Source organism: Cynara cardunculus, unplaced genomic scaffold (assembly GCF_001531365.2).
Source record: "Cynara cardunculus var. scolymus isolate 2C unplaced genomic scaffold, CcrdV1 Un_Scaffold_1817, whole genome shotgun sequence".
Taxonomy (NCBI): Eukaryota; Viridiplantae; Streptophyta; class Magnoliopsida; order Asterales; family Asteraceae; genus Cynara; species Cynara cardunculus.
In genome coordinates this window covers 22,202-28,972 of record NW_020200883.1, presented here as the reverse complement: position 1 = coordinate 28,972, position 6,771 = coordinate 22,202, and the positions used below count along the sequence as shown (strand labels likewise).

The 6,771-nt window shown below is 38.5% G+C and overlaps 1 pseudogene; it reads right to left on the bottom strand.

The window, feature by feature from the left end:
• The window catches only part of LOC112502725, a 7,896-nt pseudogene extending 1,769 nt beyond the window's left edge, over window positions 1–6,127 (bottom strand).
• Between the last annotated feature and the right edge of the window lie 644 nt (window positions 6,128–6,771).

Here is a 6,771-nt window from a genome sequence, read left to right as displayed (position 1 = left end):
CTTGGGGACAAATGGTACTGATCCAGTAGCTATGATTATGTCTTTTGTAGTAATAAGTGTCTCACTCCCCCAACTTTTCCATATTTCACCTTCTGTGGACCCTGCATATATATATTCATTAAAAATTTTAAAGCAATTTATAAGAAATATGCGAATGGGATCACTAATCCAAATGCCTGAAATACACGACTTACCACAACAGTACCAAAACCTGTCAATATGTCCACACCAAGAGATTTCATAGAGTTGGTTAAATTATTTNGCCTGAAATACACGACTTACCACAACAGTACCAAAACCTGTCAATATGTCCACACCAAGAGATTTCATAGAGTTGGTTAAATTATTTTGGATTTTGGTGGCAAGATTTTGCGCATGATCAGCTACTTGTTGTCTGTCATACACGGCAGCTACAACCTGCCAATGTAAATTATTGTAGGTTACTAAATTCTTGTCAAGTATCAACATATTAAGGATAGAGTCAAAATTATCTTTCATGTAGAGTTGAATGCTTGAAAAATACTCCATTATTTGTGTATTAGATGTAATTTGTCTTTATTCTTTTAACTAAATCACACCTGGCTTAATGGGATTGTTTTTAACTATGTACTGGTGGTTTCTAGTCCCACACAAATGTCATTTATTAGTCTTTATATAAATTTGTATCACCTCTCTTCCTTAGTATCCTTGGTCTGCCACTGGACCAAATAACTACTGCATGGCTCTGATAATACATATACCAAGGGTACATTGAGACGCATAGACAAATCATTTGATATTGTCAAGTGATGCATTTGTTCAGTTGTCTTTAAGGCCAGAACTACAAATGGTTCATGATTATCACCTATTTAGTTTTACCAACAGGTTTCAAGTGCACAAAACATGATCTCAATGAAAGTTCTGATACCTTCCTATCCAACCATACTTCTCCGATTTAATATTGCTTTTAAAAATGGTTAATGCTCCAGTTTCCTAATAAAGATTGAAGCTTTAGTTGAAAATAAAATTTTAGAAGGTCGAGCGAAACAARTACAAATATAGAAAATTTGAGAGAATAACATGGAGAACTCCTCCTAGAACACCACAACTACCCTAAGGTAACATACAAATCCAACATGTCAAATCTAGACAGACATATATGAAAGACAGTATGTATAAATGCTACAAGTTAAATAACATTTATGTACCAAGTAATAGATATACCTGTAAACCAAAAGACTTCATATGGTGTTCATTCTGAAGCTCCCGCATGCGACCACTGACAGCAAGAAGGGCTTTGGAAGAAACACAACCACGATTAACATATGTTCCACCAACCACATCACCTTCGATGATGGCAGTTTTCAGACCTGCAGGGTGAAATGCAAATTTAATCATCCAAAAATCCACGTTTGTAGGATGGGCAGAATACAACTTATTCTCATAATAAGTAATGTGTAAATTGGATCATGTCCTTTGGGGAAAAGTTACAGGGTAAATAGGATATCTTTAATTTAACTTCAAACATCACAAGCTATTGGTCTAGCCCTTTCATTTCCATGTATAAGAACATCACTACTATATGCATCAAAATTAAAAAGCAAAAACAGTGATAGCTTTAGGCTCGTCATGGCAATTCTAGTTGGCAACTTTAGTGAACTTCCCTAATTTAACGAAGAGATTTACACACCAACAGTTGAACTAAGTATAATGGTACTTCACATTCTAAATCTTGACAAATACGCAAGTTAAATCAATATCTCAGTCTATGTGCTTACACTGAAAATGTTATATTTTCTCAAATATATAAATCTAATGCACAGAAGAAAAATACAATTCACCCAAGGAGATCCTGAAATCGAGTTTCTTGCTTCTACAATGACAATGTTCAATCGATCCTAGACGTACAATAAAATAAAATAACATAAAATAAAATAAAAACTTAAGAAAGTGACGAAAAAGGAAAACCATGGTTGGCATTACCTTCTCAACAGCATGAAGAGCAGCCCCATGACCACCGACATTTCTGGTGCTGAATAGTGATGGAGCTTTGCTATCATACCAATCCTTCTTGGAAAAAGGATCAGCTCTGTTTATATATAAAAAATGGATAAGAGAAGTAAAAAATTTGTTCAAAATACCAGATCTTCAACTCACAGAGTTCCAGAAACTAAAAAATATCATAAACTTGTCACACACAGATAAAAAGAACTCAGGCTTTCTTCTTGCCTCCCATCTTTCCCTTGGAAATTCGCTTGTTCTTCCTGTTCAGTCCAAACACAAGCAAACAGAAACTTCAGATATGGATCAAATCTAGAGGCGAGCGAGTGAAATGAAGAGGGAAAAAACAGAGATGTAGTATCCGACGGCCATTGTTAGGGGTCCGAGCTCCAAACTGAGCAGGCCTGCAAAATCTATCCCAAAAACAACAATTGTGCTTGTCATTTGCGACTTGTGCATTAACAACATTGCCAAAATGCAACACATTTCTTAAAATTTCCAAAGGAAGTGTACAACACGGAATGGGAATTAAAGATAGATTGACACAGCACCCAAAGAGATTTCAATAATCACAATTCAGAAGTCTAATATACACCAATCTAGTTCATGAAGCTTTCAAATGACTGGAAAGATAGATTGAAAGTACTAACCTTCATAATTGCACCATAAACGATCGCTAACATCATCTATAGATACTGTGGGATTGGTCCATTCATTTGATCCTGAGTGCACCAAATGACATAAATTAGTACATAATTACCATTAAAGACCTAAATTATTGGGATAGATAATCACACAAGCACAATCTAAATGACAAAACATGGAAAAGAAAAAGAGAACAAAGTACTATGTGGTTCAACAAGAAGCAGAGTCCACCAATTCAGTTTTGGGTTTTGTCATCGATGGGAATGAAAATAAGGAGAACAACCCCTAAATATTGGATTAAGCATTAGCAATTCATAAAGAGGACCCTTTCTCATCTTCTAAAAATGTTTGAATAGGGAGGGTGCTGGAGTATTTTTGGTTTAACATGTACTTCACATTACCTCTCAGATTCATAATGAAATGAAACCAATTGAACCACACTCATCAACAAAATTAAAAAGCATACATGTTTCGTGAAGGTGTTTGTGAGGGAGTGGGATTCAGTCGAAACTCAAAAACCGACCCAACATATACAAATCAAATACTCAAAATTTGCTTAAACACCAATGAACCAATGAAATCGACTAGTAGAGACAAACTAAGAAATTGATTTTTTAGGTAAAAAAAACCAAAATCCAAGTGTCGAAGGAATATAACAAATAATGGCATCATAAAAACACCAAACTAAATTAAGGAAGGGTAAAGGTGTCGATGGGTACCTCCTCTTGCCAATCTCCACCCTAACAATGAAAGTTCGCTACCGATGTTAACAAATAGGTGTACCCAAGAGAAATTAGCGATTCCGTCAAAAACTTAATAGAAACACAAGAATGGATTCCGTTAATTTTGATTTCAAGAAACAAGAATCAATCAAATAAAGAATCAATAACAATAAAATTTAAAAGTCATACCATGAGCGAAGAATCGAGAGATGCAGATTTAGAGGAAATCGATCATAGTATTGATTGGATTGATATGTTGAGGGAATTCTATCTTTGAAAACCGGATAAATGTTTTGAACGGAGAAGTAGGAATACGATCAAGGGCTATCCGGTTTAGTATAAATCGCTCAAAGGGTGTTCGGATTAGATATAATCCACTTGGTATATTGTCCGATTTACTCATAAACCGGACAAGGCTTGAGCGATATTAATATAATCCGTTTAAATAAAGATTGGACTTGAAGAGTGTTAGAAAAATGTGGTTATGTAAACCGGGCAAAGCTTGTTCGGGTTTTTCTTGTGATGTCCGGACTTGTAAATCGGACATGTGGATAATGTTGTCCGGATTGGTAAATCGGACAAGTTGGTAATGAGTTGTCCGAATATGTAAATCGGACAAAGGGACGTGTTGTCCGGATTATGACATCGATCAAGACTAAATCAACAAAAATTGTTAAGTGACCGATTTTGTAATTTTGATTAAAATGTTAAGTTCAAAATGAATTATTATTCTTTTATGATGATAAAGAATGAGGAAATTTGTGAAAGATGATTTTGAACTGATGACGTTCTATTAGAACATTTTTGGTTGCGGTCAGTTCTAACTGGAAATATTTTCATGAAATGTTTTGATGAGGAAATAAGGGTGGCATATCAAGGAGAGGTGTACCATGGGATAAGGGTGGCATATCAAGGAGAGGTGTACCTTTGGATTTAAGGGTGGCATTTGTATGTGTGATATATGATATAACTCTTACTATTATATTCTTTAAGATTATTGTGGCCTAGAATCTTTATTTCTTTGTGATTTAAAGATTTAGGATCAGGATTCTTATTGGAAATCATAATCTGGATGTTATTGAGAAGGAAATCACAGGTTTGGCCTGAAACTTTGAATAAACTTTGTTTAATTAAAAAGGTTTAAAACTGCCATTATGATAAACCTGGTTAGTACAAACCTATTTGGGTTTTGATGTATTATCTGAAAGCAGAAAGTTTGGCTTGAAAAGTGAAAAGGTACTGGTAATATGTTTTTACTTGTTCATATATTTGTTATATATATGAAAAGTTTTTTTAAATAAACTTTTGGTGATTTTCACCCTGCAATAACATAAAAATGGAACTCACTAGACCTATCGGTCAAACCCTTGTTTTGTGATTTTAAATATGCGTTGTAGGAGGTTCAGATGGTAAGGGGAAGGGGAAAATATGATATTTTCCTACATGCATATTTGCTAGAATATTTGTCTATATTTGTTAGCAGATCACATTGTATATTAGGCTTAGTTTATTAGCCCGTATAGTGTTTGGCCCATGGCCCATATGTTGTATATTTAAATGATTGTATTGNGTTAGCAGATCACATTGTATATTAGGCTTAGTTTATTAGCCCGTATAGTGTTTGGCCCATGGCCCATATGTTGTATATTTAAATGATTGTATTGTGTTTAATCAATCAAGGAAAATATTCTCTCTAATATGGTATCAGAGCAAAATTAGGAGCCCTTCCTAATTCCTCTCAACCTCCTCCCTTCTTCCTCTCTTTCGGCGATCTAGGGCCGGCCACGCCTCCCATCGCCGCCTCCTCCTCCTCAATCGTTCTTGTGTCCCTTCAATCATGTCCGTCAATTAAACTCTCCCAAACAAGGTTTTCGGTATAACAAATATCAAAACCTACGTTCCTCTCATTCTTGAACTCGAACGTCTCAATTATGATGCGTGGAGAGAACTTTTCTCCACCCATTGTATTGCCTTTGACGTCATCGATCACATCGACGACTCTACTCCTAAACCCACGGACGCGGAATGGAAAAAGGTGGATTCAATCGTAAAACTTTGGATTTATGGATCGATCTCACAATCCCTTCTCCAAATGGTGTTGAAGAAAGACCCGACCGCGCTTCAAGTATGGAACAATCTCGAGACTCTCTTTCGTGACAACAAAGACGCCAAATCCATGCAAATCGATAGCGAGCTACGCAACATTGTGATGGGCGATCTCTCCGTCACCGCCTATTGCACCAAAATCAAGGGACTTGCTGACCTTCTTGCGAATCTCTATCCGGACTCCACAATACCCGGCAAACACCTTGTGATCTACACAATCAACGGATTCTCCTCGAAGTTCGATTCGGTGGCCAATAACATAAGGTACCGTTCTCCTCTTCCAACTTTTTTTGAAGCTTGTTCCATGCTTCTTTTGGAAGAACAAAGAATGGCTCAAATACGCCCAACACCCGTTATGCCTCACACCGAACATTCCTCATCGTCCACCGTCCTCCACGTGAACAATAACGGAGGAAATCGTGGGAATGGCTGCCGGAACGACCGCCGCCAGCAGCAAGGTCCCCGCCGACAGCCGCCGAATCAGCCATGCTATGGTTGGGTGTACATCCCGCCACCGCCGCCGAGTCAGTCAAACCAGCCCCGCCAACAACAGCCACCGCACGCCTACTGGTAGCAGCCAACTGCTGGGTTGCTCGGTCCACCGCCTGCTGCCCCGTCGCCACAACCGGCCAGCCACAACCGGCCCGCTCAACCGTGGCAAGCGCCACCGCCATACAGCCCGGCGGTCCACTTTTCTGCCGCTACGGGCAGCAGCCAATCGACTGCCGCCGCTGCCACTCCCCCGTGGACTTGGGCCCCACCGGATCAAGCTACGTCTCTCCCGGAGTTGTTCAACTCGATGTCTCTAAATGACCCGGGCTTCACAGATTGGTACATGGACACCGGGGCAACCGACCACGTCCACGCATACTCAGGTATTCTAAAATCTGTTCTTGAAACACATGATACTCGTTCTATCCTTGTCGGTAATGGATCCAAAATGCCTGTAAAGCACACCGGACATGCCCCTTTTCCCATCACGAACCCGTACTGTCCTTTGCATCTTAGACATATCCTCATATCTCCCACTATTATAAAAAATCTTATATCTGTCCGTCAATTTACTCGTCAAAATAAAACTTCTATTGAGTTTGACAGTTTTGGTTTTACTGTTAAGGACTACAAGACCCGACGCCCTCTAATCCGATGTGATAACGACGGTCCCCTCTACCCGGTCAACCCCTCCAACCCTCAAGTGCTTCTCTCGACAGCTCACTCCACATGGCATCAACGGCTCGGTCACCCCAACGATCAAGTCTTGAAGTCATTAGTTTCAAATAATTTTATTTCTTGTCATAATGATAAAAATAGTGTTCTT